Source organism: Lynx canadensis, chromosome E1 (assembly GCF_007474595.2).
Source record: "Lynx canadensis isolate LIC74 chromosome E1, mLynCan4.pri.v2, whole genome shotgun sequence".
Lineage (NCBI taxonomy): Eukaryota > Metazoa > Chordata > Mammalia > Carnivora > Felidae > Lynx > Lynx canadensis.
In genome coordinates, this window is record NC_044316.2 from 24,409,355 (window position 1) to 24,424,691 (window position 15,337).

Sequence of the window (15,337 nt, forward strand, 5' to 3'; positions counted from 1 at the left end):
CACAGAGTTCAGTGTATGGCATTTTCAGCATAGGCTCTGCGTGGTTTTTCAAACAATTCTAACTTAGTGAATAAGATGTTAGTTGGAGGGTTTCCCCAACAGTGGTGTTGGCCAAGTGGTGATATGGCCTTATTCACGCAGGCCCCGCTTGTAGTTTCAAACTCTTCAATCTTAGTGATACAAGCTATTAGTTGAAAGATGCTTTGCCCACACAAGATTTGTTCACAGAGTCGAGTATACAGCATCTTCCCCAGAAGCTGAACATAGGTATTCAACCCCCTCAAACTTAGTGACACAAGATAGTTGAAAGATGGTTTGTCCACTCTATTTTCTTACAGTGTCTGGTATAAGTCACTTTCCACATTGTTCCCTACAAAGGTTTTCCAACTCTTCTAATGTAGTGACGCAAGATGTTACTTTAAAGATGGCTTCCTAAAAGTGCAGTTTGACAGAGTTGATATATGGCACTTCTGGCATAGGTCCCGCATAGCTTTTCAAACACTTCTAACTTAGGGAAATGAAAATTTAGTTGAAAGAGCGTTTCCTCACAGTGTTTTTTCACAGAATTCAGTATATGGCACCGTGTATGTCGCGCATACGTTTTCAAAAGCGTTTACCCTAGGTGAAATCAGATGTTAGTTGAATCAATATTTTACCACAGTGTTGTTTCAGACTTGGGTACATGGCACTCTGCATGTAGGTCATGCATAGGTTTTCAAACTATTTTAAATTTATGAAACCAGATGTTATTTGAAAGAAACTTTGTCCACAGGGTTTTTTCACAGAGTCGAGTATATGACACTTTCCCCATAAGCCCATACGTTTTCAAACAATTCTAACTTGAATGAAACAAGATTCTAGTTGAAAGATGGTTTCTCACAGTGTTTTTCCACAGTTGTCAGTATCTGGCACTTTCCGCATAGGTCTCCCATAGGTTTTCAAACACTTCTATTTGTGAGAAAGATGTTGGTTGATAGATGATTCCCCAACACAATTCTCTCAGGTGTCAAGAAAATGTCACTTTCCACATCATACCTGCATAGGTTTTCAAGCACTTCTAACTTAGTGATACAAGGTGTTACTTTAAAGATGGTTTCTGCAAAGTGCAGGCTGACAGAGGTGAGTATATGGCACTTTTGGCATAGGCTCCCCATAGGTTTTCAAACACTTCTAAATTAGTTATCCAAGATGTTAATTGAAAGATGATTTCCCCACATGTGTCACAGTTGAGTATATGGCCCTTTCTGCATAGACCCTGAATAGTCCTCAATTTTCAATTAGTGAAACCAGATGTTAGTTGAAAGATCAGTTCACCACACTGTTGTTTCACACAGTTGAGTATGTGGCCCTTAGTGGTTAGGCTTCTTATAGGTTTTCAAATACTTCTAACTTGAACGATATGATAGGTGAAAGGTGGTTTCCCCAGTGTTGTTTCCCAGCATTGAATGTATGGCACCATCTGTCCACATAAGGCCTGTGTGTGTTTTCAAACACTTGCAACTGAGTGAAACCAGATGTTAAGAGAAAGATTGTTTCCCGAAATTGCTGTTTCACAGAGTTGAGTATATGGCACTTCTCTCATAGTTCCCTGCATAAGTTTTCCATCACTTAAATTAGTGAAACCGAATGTTTGTTGAAAGATGGTTCCCCACAGTGTGGTTTCACAGATTTGAGTATAAGGCACTTTCTGCATAGGCCCCAACCTGGTTTTCACACAAGTCTAACTTCATGAAACATGTTAGGTGAAAGGTTGTTTCCCCACAGTGTTGTTTCATAGAGTTGATGTATGACACTTTGTACATCCTGCATAGGTTTTCAACATCTTCAAACTTTGTGAAACGAGAGGTTAGTTGAATGATGGTTTCAGTTAGACACAATTGTGTGTATGGCACTTTCAGTATAAGCTCTGCATAGGTTTCCAAACACTTTTATCTGAGTGAAACAAGATTTTCATGGAAGATGTTTCCCCACAGTGTTTCATACAGTTGTGTACATGGCACTTTCGGTGTTGGCCCCACATGGGTCTTCAAACATTTCTAACTTAGTGAAACTAGATGAAAGTTTCACCACACAGTTTTTCACAATGTTGAGTACATGGCACTTTTGTTGTCGGCCCTGAATGGGTTTTCAAGACTTCCCATTTCCTAGCGAAATAGGATGTTGGTTGAAAGATGATTTTTGCACAGTGTTATTTGCAAGAGTTGGGTATATAGCACTTTATACATAGCCCCCCATAAGGTTTTCAGATACCTGTAACCTAGCAAAACCTGATGTTAGTTGAAAGAAGGTTTGTCCACAATAATTTTTCAGCGTTGAGTACAAATCGTCTTCCTCATAGTTTCCCTCATAGGTTTTCAAACACTTCTCAGTGAAACAGGACGGTAGTTGAAAATGGTATACTTACAGAAAATGCCTCATACTCAATGCTCTGTAAAATTACTATGGAGAAAAATCTTTCAACTAACAACTTGTTTCAGTTAGAAGTGTTGAAATCTTAGACACAGAAGTATAACAAAAGTGCCCTTTACTTACCTTCTCAAACATCATTGTAGACAAACCACTTTTCAAATATCTGGTTCAGCTAAGTTGGAAATTTTTGAAAACGCTTGCAGGACAAACACCAAAAGTGCCATCTACTCAACCTTGTGAAACACCAGAGTGGTGATGCCTTCTCTCAATTAATATCTGGTTTCACTATGTTAGAAGTGTTTGAAATCCCATGCGGGGACAAAACCGAAAGTGCCATACACTGAAGTGTATGAAGCACTGCAAGGAAACCATCTTTCAACTAACATCTTGTTTCAGTAAGTTAGAAGTGTTTGAAAAGCTATGCGGGACTTATGAGGAAATGCTTATACTCAATTCTGAAATAATCATGTGTCGATAGTATCTTTCAACTAACATCTTGCTTCACTAAGATAGAAGAGTCTGAAAAGGTATGCAGAGCCTATGTGGAAAGTTCAATATATTCAACTCTATCAGGCAGCACTTTAGGGAAACTTTCAACTAACAGCTCATTTCACAAAGTTAGAAATGTTAGTAACATAAAGTGCCAATACTGAACACTGTGAAAAAAGAGTGTGGTGCAACTAACATCTGGTTTCACTGAGTGAAAATTGTTTGCAAACTATGTGGGACCTATGTGGAAAGCGCCATATAGGCAACTCTGAGATAGACCACTGTGGGGAATCCATCTTCCTACTCATCTCTTGCTTCACTAAGAGGTGTTTCAAAAACATGCATGGCTTAAACTGAAGTGCAACATACTCTGTGAAAGTGCACTGTCAGAAAACAATCTTCCTCCTAACATGTGGTTTCACTCAGTTACTAGTGCTTAAAACACATGCCGGGCTTGTGTGGACAGTGCCATACACTCAATTGTGAGAAACAGTACTGTGGGGAAACCGCTTTTCAACTACCATCTGGGATCTCTGAGGTAGAAGTGTTTGAAAACCTATGAGAAAGCCTAACAGCTAGGTGCCACATACTTAACTGTGGGAAACAACAGTGTGGGAAAAGATCTTTCAACTAACATCTGGCTTCACTAATTGAAAAGGGTTTGAAAACTATCAAGGTCTATGAGGAAAGTGCCATATACTCAACTATGTGACACAAGACTTTGGGGAACCATCTTCCAACTAACGTGTTGTTTCTCGAAGTTAGAAGTGTTTGAAAACTAGGGGGAGACTACACCAAAAGTGCCATATAGTCAACTCTGTGAGTCACTGTGGGGAAACTATTTTTCAAAAACCATCTCTGTTCTCAAAGTTTGAACACCCATGAAACAGCTGCATCAAAAGTGCCATGTAGTCAACTCTGTGAAACAATACTGTGGGGAATCCACACTTCAAGTAACCTCTTGTTCCACTAGTTAGAAGTTTTTGAAAACCTATGCCAGTACTATGCAGAAACTGCTATAGTCTCAACTCGGTAAAAAACACTGTGGTGAAGTCATCATTCAAAGGACATCTGGGTTCATTTGTTAGAAGTATTTGAAAACCTATAGGGGCTTATGTGGAAAGTGCCTTATACTCAAGTCTGTCAAGATTTTGGGAAAAACCACCTTTCAACTAACATCTTGTTTCACCATGTTAGAAGTGTCTCAAACACTCTGCTAGGAACGATGAGGAAAGTGACATATACTCGACAGTGAAAACATACTGTGGAGAAACCATCTTTCAACTCACGTCTGGCTTCTTTAAGTTAGAAGTGGTTGAAAACCTAAGTGGGTCCTATGCAGAAAGTAGCATATACTCAATTCTGTGAAAAAAAGTGGTGAAAGTCTTTCAACTGATATCTTGTTTAATAAGTGCAAACTGTTTGAAAACATAATTTGTGCCTATAAGTGCCACATATACAACATGCATTCCATCCATACAGAACAGGAACATGCACTCAACCACAACCACTCCAAACATACACCACACACACCACACGTGTAACCCTCACACACCCACCAGACGCCACCCACACTGTGTGCTTTACTGCCTGAAATGACACTGCTCGAGTGTCTTTCATGTAACCTTTCACATACATCTCAGAGGCAGTTTGTTGAAACTTCGTTATTAGTGTGTGTTGGGAGAGGTAGCACGGTAGGCGTGTAGTCTCATCCCTTGAACATAAGCTAGATGACCAGCAAATCATTCCGAATACCCCAGAAAGCAACCTGAAGATGGACAGAACCAAGTCCACAGCTCCAGGGAGAGAAGAAGGCACATCAAAGAAAGGAGGAAGTGCCGACAGGGCATTTGGGGGAGAAATATATCGAGGGTGCTGTAGAGGAGAGGGAACCCTCAATGAGGAAAGTGTGGGAGGGAGAGGAGCACACAGGGGAACACACAAGGTGAACCTTTCCTCAAAGACACATGAAAAGAGTCTCCACATCACTCATCATCAGGCAAATACAAATCAATGCTACAGTGAGATGCCACCACACGTTGTCAGAAGGGCTAAATTTCACAACACAAGGAACAGCTGGTGTTGGCAAGGATGTGGAAAATGGGAAACCTTCTGCTGCTGTGGGTGGGAATGGAATCTGGTGCGGCCACTCTGGCAAACAGTACAAAGTTTCGTCAAAACTTTCGCCAAAAAGATGGTCCTGGGGCACCTGGATGGCACAGTTAGGTGACTGACTCGATATCCACTCAAGTCTGGATCTCACAGTCATGGGACTGAGCCTTCGTTGGGCTCCTCACTGGCAGCATGGAGTTTGCATCGGATTCTCTGTCTCTCTCTGCCCCTCCCCATATCTCCGTCTCTCCCTCTCTCCCACTCAAATCAATTAACTAATGAAAACAATTACTTACCCTTTAAAACCTGGAGTTGCGCTATGATCCAGCATTTGCACTGTGAGGTATTTACCCAAAGGTTACAAAAATACCGATTCAAAGGGATATAGGCATGCCAGTGTTTTTAGCAGCACAATGAAAACTAGCCAAAGATGGAAAGGGCTCAAATGTCCACTGGCTGAGGAATGGATGAAGTTGTGATATATATATATATATATATATACACACACACACACACAATAGAATATTACACAACCAAGAAAGAGAATGAAATTTTTCTTTGCAATGATTTGGCTGACACTCGAGAATATTATGCTAAGTGAAGTAAGTCTGTCAGAGAAAGGCTGATACCGTATGATTTCACTCCTATGTGGAATGGAAGAAATAAAAGAAGTAATCATGGTGAAAAAAGAGAGTGGCAAAACAGGAAACAGACTCTTAACTATAGAGAACAAACTGATAGTTACCAGAGGAGAGATGGGTGTGAGGATTGGGTTATATAGGAGATGAGAATGGAAGAGTACACTGTGTAGTGCACCAGGTGTTGTGCACCAGGTGTTGTGTGGAAGGATGGAATAACTGAAATCTACACCTGAAACTATTACACTGTATGTTAGCTATCTGGAATTTACATAAAGACTTTAAAAAACATTCTGTATTAGCGTAGGGAGAGGCCCCTTGCTGAAGTGCCCAGAGCATTACTTTAATCCAAGTAACATCCTTTGTCCCTCATAGACATATAGAGGAACACTTTCCTCAACACCTCTCTGTGTGGACCCTTGTGCTTTACTGCTGAAAAGTACCCTTTGCTGCCAGAGGGTTTTTGAAAAAGTCTTGGGGATATGTAGTCGTAATCTTAAACCCTTGTGTAGAAGCATGAGGAAATGGCCTAGAGCTAGGTGCCTAAAAGCACAGTGTGGCACACTATATCTGTCTCCTACACCTCTGAGATCCCTGGTGTAGGTAAGTTTCCAAGCCATTCCTGACCCAATGCAGGTCTCTCAGGGTCTGATGTCCCAGAGGACGGCTAGCTCCCATGTCCCTGCTCCCCTGGTACTCGGCAGGCAACAGTATTGTAGGACAGGAGCCACATGGACCCCTGCGGAAATGGATGGAGCTACCCTCATCCAGAAGAACAGTGTGTGAAAATACACCATGCCCCATGACATGATCAACATGCAAAGAGGATTTTGCATAAATAGCACACCATGTTCATTCCAACATCTTGATCATCACATGGAAGCACATTGTTCATATCACAGAGTGACTGCTGACGCTTTCTACCAATACGACGGGCTGAAACACACCAGAATTCAAAGTTCTGCTCAATGTCGTAGGGGAGAATGTGGGCTTCTTGCTCACAGGGCTCCAAATGGCATCTTGTGGAACACTCCTGTAGCCAGAGACCCAAAAAGTTCTTTTGATTCCTGGGCTAGCCAGATTATGAATACATTGCACTTGTCAGGTTCTTCTACACATGAAGTACACTGGCTCTCGGGGTATCGAGTTTCACAAAATTGCTTGATCATCCATCAAGCTCCATCTAGAGGTCCGTAAAAAGTCAGTCTTTTAGAGTACTATATCCTTCTATAGAGTACTATATAAACTGCTGCAGTTTTCCCATGGGGACCAGCCCTTGTGACTGTGTAACATGTGGAGGCAATGTCCCTGGCCTTGTGGTTTCAGGACTACCTGAACATCCAGAGGCCTAGGGCATCAGAAGGGGTCCAGCCAAGAGCTGTGCATGGGAAGGCTCCAGCAGACATGTAGGCATGGAGCTGGCTCCCGTGCTGGGCCTCAGGGAAATGAAGATAAACATCTTTCCACGTTGATCGCATTCCCATTGGATGGAAATACTGAATGTCATTTGGTCCTGGCTACAGCCATCTCCTCTGCCTCCTTGTGTTTCTGATGGCCTCTTGATTCACTCTTAGGAATCACGGAGCTGACACTCACTCAGCAGGCACCCAGGGGCGGACATTGGGTTCCCACTCCATCCCGTGCTCAGTTATAGCCACCAGCATCGCATATCCCAAAGGAGAACACTCCTCGTATCCGGGAGCTTGGTGTTTGGCTGTTTGTAGCAAGGGGTGGAGGGATTGGAGCCAGGTCGCCTCCCTGTTCTGCCTGATTGAGGTGCCTTCCTCCTGAAAAGGAGACAGTTCACACAGGACTCCAGAAGTAGGCTCCAGAAGTTGGTCAGCAGAGAAACAGCCTTTTACAGGAAGAGGGCACCAGTGTCCCTCTCCGCTCTTTGGAGCCACCACTGGCAGCAGCTCCCATCTACAGCACTGTCACTGCTCACTCCATTGAATGATGCAAAAAGCAACAAAAGCCCACTAAATCCCAGGGCTCTCTAGGTCTTTCTGAAGGAAGAATACATGTCTGGTGCTGACAGAGCTCCCAGTGGAGACTCTACAGGGCGTTTTTGCCTAGGCACTCTGTTGTGTGTTTCTTCTTCTTATAACCAGCTAGGTTGCCAGGAGTTGGTGTTGGGCACTGACTTCTCCATAGAATTCCTCTTCCAAGCTCTGAAGATTTCTGGCCCTCCTTATCCACCTTGACACATCTTGCTCTCTTGTGGAAACAAGGCTCTTCCTGCAATCCCTTCAGAATCAGTGTTTCAAGAGCCTATCCTCCGTCTTCCACCTGGGAGTCGGATCCAGTCCTTCGGACTACAAAAGAGACATTGCCACAGGGCTACTTCTTCATTAATTCACTGGATTTCAGATGTATGCAGCCATTCAGAGCTCAGGGGTTTGAAGACACCAGCAGAGGATGTCTCATGTTTAGACTAGGCCAGAGATGGTCCAAGAGCAGACCTCCTTCTGGCCAGAGGCAAATGAAGGAAGCCATCTTTCCAAGTGGATCCACATTCGGACCATAAATGTGGACCCTGGCTCACCTTGCGCCCATTTCCTTTGCCTGATGTGTGTCTGACAATGTATTTTTTTCTCCCTTAGGCACCAAAGAGCCATCACTAACTCAGCTGGGAAACCTGGCTAGGCTGCAATCTCCCACTCTGCTCCTGTGTTCAGTGAGAACTATCAGGCTCTGCTCTACCAAAGGAAAGCAGGCTTTGAGTGCCTGGGTGCTTGGTGCTTGGCCTGCAGTGGTATGGAGGGTGAAGGGGAGCTGGCTCTCCTCACTGTCCTGGAAGACTGAGGTGCCTTCATTCAGAGAAGCAGACAGAATGCACATGGGCACTATGAACCAAGAGGGGGACAGCATTGGAAGAGCTCTTTCTAGGAATGAAGGAACCAGGTCCTTGTTGCATATCCCTGAGCAAGAACCCTCAGAACCCTATAGCTACAGCTCAAGCACTGCTAGTTCCCTCAACTGATAGGAAACATGGTGGGGATAGACCAAGCCAGAAATCCCTGGCTCCTTAAGAAAGAAGGCAGGCTTCTTGCTGACAGGGCTCCCTGGTGTAGTCCTTCAGAGTACTCTTTTGGTCTAAGCCCACAAGCCTTTCTTATCTGTGTACAATCTGGTTGAAAGGAGACTGTGCTGTGTCCTTTGTTCTCTAGTTTCTCCAAATCATGTGTGATGAAGAACTCTGTGTGTCTCCATTGCTAACCATGAGCCCTTTGGATGAAAGACTGCAGGGAAACTATTCTGAGACAGTATCTCAGAGTACTATCCTCTTCTTTTGGCTTGAGGGTTTGGTGGTGATGTGATAGAAGTGTTGATAGAGGTGGTGATGGTGTAGAGGTGTTGCATTGGGCAATTCTCAATATGGTTTCAGAACGATGAGGTTCTCCCCAAACCCAGGGTGTGTGCAGGTGCCCAGGGAGAATGCCTTGCAAGTAGGCTATATCAAAGGTTTTAGGTGGATCCTGACTCCTGTATGGGACAAGGGGTAGGAAAGGTCATGGTCTCTTTCCTCGATTTCCTCCATGCCAATTTTAAGGCACAGCTTTGACTCACCTTACCGTCATTCCTCTCCCATTGCTGCTTTCCTAACCTGGTCTCAGTGCACACACAGAGAGCCTGTGTCTGTTCCCTACAACAACCAAGGTCTCTGCAGTGGAAGTGCATTTCCAAGCCTTTCCTGAGCCAATGCAGGGCTCACAGAGTGATATCCCAGTGGACACCAAGGCCCCCTCTATCCCTTAGTCCTTAGTGCTGGGCAGGCAACGGTATAGTGAGAATAGGTAGTCACGTGGACCCTGCCCCTAATGGATGGAGCTACCCTCATTCAGAAGAACAGTCTGTGCATGTGCAGCATGCTCCATGACCTGAGCAGCACATGAAAAGCCTTTTGAATATACACTGCATGAAGCCCTCATTCTCACCTCTTGATCATCATATGGAAGCACCTTCTTCATATCTCAGAAGCTCTGCTGCCCCTCTCAATTGATACTATGGGCATAAGCACCCCAGAAGACAAAGTTCCTGTGTATGTCTTAAAGAAGAATGTGGGCCTCTTCCTCACAGGGCTCCAATGAGCATCCTTTGTAGCACTCCTGTAGTGAAAGGACAAAAAAGTTCCCTGTGATTCCTGAGCAAGCCAGCTTGTGAATACATTGTGCTAGTCAGGTTCTTCTAAACATTAAGGACTCTGGCCCACATTATCCTTACGACATAGCTTTATCATCTATTAAAGTTTGTCTTCTCCGTACTAATTGAGGCTTTGAGAGTACTATCTCTGGCCTGCAGGTGCCCGATGGGGAAAGCCCTTATGAGTGTGTGAAAGGTGGAGACAAAGGAGCCCAGTCCTTTTGGTTTCAGAACTGCATGGACATCCAGAGCCCTAGGCATCAAAAGGGATCCAGCCGAGAGCTGTTTTGGGGGAGGCTGAGCCAGGTGGATTAGCTGGGAGCTGGCTCCCTTGCTGGGCCTCAGGGACATGAAGATAAACATCTCCATTCCACACTCATTGCATATCCATGGGATGGAATTATTGAATACCCTTTTGTCCTGGCTGCAGCCATTCCCCTGTTTTTGACTGCCTCTTCATTCCTCCTTCGCAGCCATGGAGCTGACACTCACTTGGCAGGCATCAAGGGGGGGTTGTCCCATTCCAACAGGGTCCTCTGGTCAGTAACAGCCATGAGCATTGGATATCCCAAAGGAGAATAGCCCTCCTATTCCTGACCTTGGTCCTTGGTGTTTGTAGCAAGTGGTGGTTGGTGGGGAGTGGAGCCAGATCGCCCCTTTCCTTTGCCTGCTTGAGGTGTTTTCCTTCTGACAAGCAGACAAGTCACACAGGAGCAGTAGGCTCCAGAAGCTGGCCAGGTGAGAAAAGCCCTGTACAGGAATAGGGAACAAATGCCCCTCTCCACACTTTGGGGCCACAGATGGGGGAAGTGCCCAGCTGCAGGAGTGTCACTTCTCACTCCATTCTACGATGAGAAAAGCAAGAAAAGCAGACCAAGTCCCAGGGTGTTCTATGTCCTTTTGAAAGAAGAAATCAGGCCTGTAGCTAACAGGGCTCCCAGATGCAGACACTAGAGGGCGACATTGCCTTAGCTCTCTTGTGCTTCTTCTCAGGGCCAGGTTGCCAGCAGCTGGTGCTGGGCCCTCCCTTCTCCATAGATTTCCCCATTCAATGTCTGTAGAACTCTGGCCCACCTTTTCCACCTGGACACATCTTTGCTGTCTTGTAGAAATAAGGTTCTCAGGATAGGTTCAGAGTCAGGGTCTCAAGAGTCCTATCTTCTGACTCTCACTTGGAAATGTGGTTCAGCCCTTGTGACTGGGGGTTAGGTTTTGTCACAGTGCTCCATCTTTGCTAATGCACTGGGTTTCAAAAGTATATGGTCATTCAGAAGCCCAGGGCATTTGAAGCAGACCAGCAGGGAATGTTTGGTGTGTAGACTGGGCCAGAGATTTGGGCAGGGAGCTGGCTTCCTTCTGGGCTGAGGGCAAATGAAGCAAAACATCTTCTGAAATGTTGAGATTTGGCCTCTCTGGTGCCCAGTTCCTTCCTCTTGCTATATTTCTGACAATTTATTTTTTCAACTGTAGTGGCCATGGACCCATCACTCAGTCAGCTGGCACCATGGATTGGCTTCAAACTCTCACTCTGCTCCTGTGCTCAGTGAGAGCTCTCAGGCTCTGCTCTACCAAAGAAAAGAAGGTCCTTAGTACCTAGGAGCTTGGTCCTTGGCCTGGTGTACTATGGAAGGTGAAGTGGAGACAGCTTGCCCCACTGACCTGATGATTGATTTGCCTTCATTCTGAGAAGCAGTTTGCACATGGGCAGTATGAACCGGCAGGGGTCAGCATTGGAAGAGCCCTTGTCAGTATTTAAATGAAATCCTTGTTGCATATTCCTGAGTAGGAGCCCTCAGAGCCCCATAGCTACAGCTCAAACACTGCTATCTCCCTCAACTGATGGGAACTGTGGCAGCAATAGAACAATCCAGAAATCCCTGGCTCCCAAAGAAAGAATGCAGGCTTCTTGCTGACAGGACTCTCATGTGTAGTTGATCAGGGGACTCCCATGGCTAAACCCACAGGACTTTCTTATTCTAAGTACAACCCAGGTGATAGGAGACTGCCCTGGGTACTTCACTCTCAACATTTTCCAAATCTGATGCATGATGAACAACTCTGGCAGTGTGTGTCTCCACTGCCTCCTATTAGACCTTTTGATTAAAGAGGGTTTGCATAGAGTCAATTCCAAACAGAGTTTTTGAGTAGTGTCCTCTTTTTTTCAGTTTGCAGGTTTTGTGGTGTACTTATGATGGTAACAGAGGTATTGCATTGGGTCCTTCTCAATTTGGGTTCAGAATGATGTGGCCTTCCCCAAACCTAAGGTGTGTGAAGGTGCCCAGGGAGAACGCTTGTGGGTAGGCTAAGCCAGAGGTTAGTGGTGCATCCCGCCTCCTTTGTGGGACAAAAGGAAGAGAAAGTAGAGGTCTTCTTTGATTTCCCCCGCGCCCATTTGAATGCATAGCTTTGACTCACCTTGTAGTCATTCCTCTCCCATTGCTGATTTTCTAAGTTGATCTCACTTCACACCCTGAGACCATGTGACTCTCCCATACACAAATGAGTTAGAAGGATTGGAAGTGAGTTTCCAGTCAGTTCCTGAGCCAGTGGAGGGTTCTGAGGGTCTGATGTCCCAGAGGACAATTGGTTATCATGTCCCTGAGCTCTTGTTGTTTACTAGGCTTTTAAAGTTTCCTGCTTCCAAGGCCTGCTTCCAAACACAGCCATCATCGGGGAGCACAGCCCTCCTACAGCTGTATCACTGCTACCACTATGTATTGATAGCAAGGGCAGGACACATACCCAGAGCCAGGTCTTTCCCTTTGATTCAGAAGGAAGAATCAGAGTAGGCTTCTTGCTGACGAAGCCTACAGGGGGAACTTATGGACGCCACCATTTGCCAAAGCCCACAGGTGCTTCTCCTTCCTGAGTCAGTGAGCTGCAGAAGACTGTGCCAGTCACCTCACTTCATTATCCCTGACACAGAATTCTGGCCCTCCCTCTCTCCATTCTCATCTCTTTGCTCTATTTTAACTCTTACAGTCATACCCTGGGTCTTGACCTGGGGATTCTGGTCTAGTCATGGTGACTGTGGCAGATGTTTGGCATAAAGGCCCCTGACTCTTCAGCAGGGTAGTTTTCCCTGTATGATGTTTCATCTCTGCATGGGTGTCACAGAACTCAGATTTTGTCCAAGTAGGCCTGTGTTTTGGTTTTTGTTTTGCCACGGAAGATGCTCAGAGCCTCTTGGCTTTCAAGCATTGAGAAGACAAGAATAACTATAAAATTTGTTACAGTATCTCAATGATGCTCAGGGCAAGAAGTATTTATTTGAAACCCATGTAACCCTAATGATATTTGAATAAACAAGGCAACCCTGCTCTAGTACCAACCTCTGAATTTATTGCAGGCATATTGCACACTGGCCAGCATCTTGGCTCCTCAGTACATCCTCGTTATCTATCCCTGGCTTTCTTCACCACATCATATCATGCTTACCCATTTCATCTGAGGGTACATGTGTGAGAGCACGTTCATCTTGAAAACGAGGGCTGGGAGAGGTGAACTGGTAAGGAGACAAACACCAGGATCTGCTCTAATGGGTTCCACCCTATGTGCCAGGCCCTGCCTTCTGCCACGATCCTTTGGGTTGTTGAGAGCCTAGTCCTGCGAGCCAGGACTCTCAGTATTGCTACTATGGAGTATGCTGAAGGAGGACAGCACTTTATAGGCCAATGCCATGCTTGCCACACCATGAATATAGGTGGTTTTTCTGGACCAGTGAAGCTGTTTTGGCACTGCCTGATGCACAGGGTTGTTCGTGCCCTCACACCTGACCGAGGAACCTCTATTGATGGTGACCTGCACCCACTAATGATACCTGTGCTCCTGCGGCCCATCTGTGCCCCAGATGGAAGATCAATCCAAGACGGGGTAAGTGCAAGTTTGTTATTACTAGTGGGTGGGCTGCCTTGCTTAGGCCCCACCTGCAACATGCACAGGCTGGTGTGATAATCTATCCCTGGGCACGGGTCGAGTGAGTGACAGCTCTATGGCTCCTATGCCCAAACAGGGAAAGAGATAAAGAACCATGGGAGGGCCATAAGGAGTGCCCCAGTTCCACATATCCAATGGCAATGGGAACAATTTGGAAAGGGGCTGTGTGATTCCTGTCCCCTCAGCCAACAAAGGTGTCTAGCTCCCTTCCCAGTCATCTGGCCCAGCCTACTTGTGAATGACTTAACCTGGGTGCTCCCAATGCCTTTGGCCTCTGAATGCCTGCCTGGCTTTGCCTCCAACTTGCCAGGGTCCTGTGGCCAAACCTATAACACAGTCACAAGGATGACACAGGAGTGTCCAGCTGAACTCCATGGATATTCCTCTAAGTGACTACATGGAATGGACCTCAGAGGGGACGTATTGTGGAAACAGAGCAAGGGGGTAAAAATGGATCCACAGAGGGCCAGAATTCTTCAATAGGAATGACAATGGGATCATGTGGAGAATGAAGTGACTAGGGCCATCTCCTTGCATGCTGGCTTTCACAGGAATCAGCATGACATGTGGACTTTGGTGAAGGGAGCCCTAAAGGCTAACCCGCCCCCCCCCAGGAGCCCTGTCAGCAATGGGTTTGCATTTTTCCTTCAGAAAAAGAGGGAAAGCACTGGCTTGGGTCTGTTTCTCACCCTTTCCCAATAGAGGACAGGGGTGGCAGTGGTTCACTTGTAGCTGTTTGGGGCTTCTGACCGATGGTCAAATGGTCAGCACCCGGTCTGGGTCCAACACTCACTTCAAAGCCTTTTGGGCACTAACCACAGCCTGAATCAGGGGGCACTAACCACAGCCTGAATCAGGGGGCACATGCGTGAACCACCTAAACTGCAGGATGAAGGCACCTCATCAGCCAGGGGAGGAAGGCCAGCTGGCTACCCTTACCTACCATGACTGTAGCTGACTAAGCACCAAGTCCCCAGAGAAAGAGGGACCTGCTTACCCCTGGCCTGGGATACTAGACAATGAGAGCTGTCAATAGGCTCAGGAACTGGCTGGGAACTCCACACCAATGTTTGGGCCTGTGCTGTGTATCTGACACAGACCCATGGATCCTGCAATATTCTAGTTCAAACAGAGTACATTTTTCTGAGGCTTGTTCTCTGAACTGCTCCCAGGTAGAACCTACTTTGAAAAAAGGAGCATTAAAATGCAAATAGGTAACCTGGGCTCCAAAGGATTTCATTACAGAAGAGAATGGCTAAAGTTAGAATTCAGGGCCTACTCCTGTCTCCTGGCAGGATGGCTCTCTGGGGAGTAATAAAGACCTGAGGGCTAGTGTAAAAGGAAAACTCCATTGGCAATACCCAAGAGTGAAATTCTGCAGGAGGTCTGCATTGTTCATTAAGAAACAGGAAATGCTGGATTTGGTGCTTTTTCCTGTCCTTCCTCTCAGGAAAGAGAAGCACCATTGATTTGGAGGTAAGGGGTTCCTACACCTAGCTGGTTATCGAGTGCAGCCTGGACCTGATGCCATAATTCTTGAAAGGTCCCTTTTGGTTCTGACCAGGTCCTAAAACATATGGTGTATATGGGAATCATGTTTGACTCAGAAT

At 45.7% G+C, this 15,337-nt stretch overlaps 1 long non-coding RNA gene across 1 annotated transcript in view; it reads right to left on the reverse strand.

The window, feature by feature from the left end:
* LOC116737764 overlaps window positions 1-15,337 on the reverse strand; it is a 49,906-nt gene that overhangs the window by 12,714 nt on the left and 21,855 nt on the right. Inside the window, exon 2 of the long non-coding RNA XR_004342910.1 lies at window positions 9,587-9,757. This is a non-coding gene — a long non-coding RNA (uncharacterized LOC116737764). The remainder of the gene's footprint in view (window positions 1-9,586; window positions 9,758-15,337) is intronic.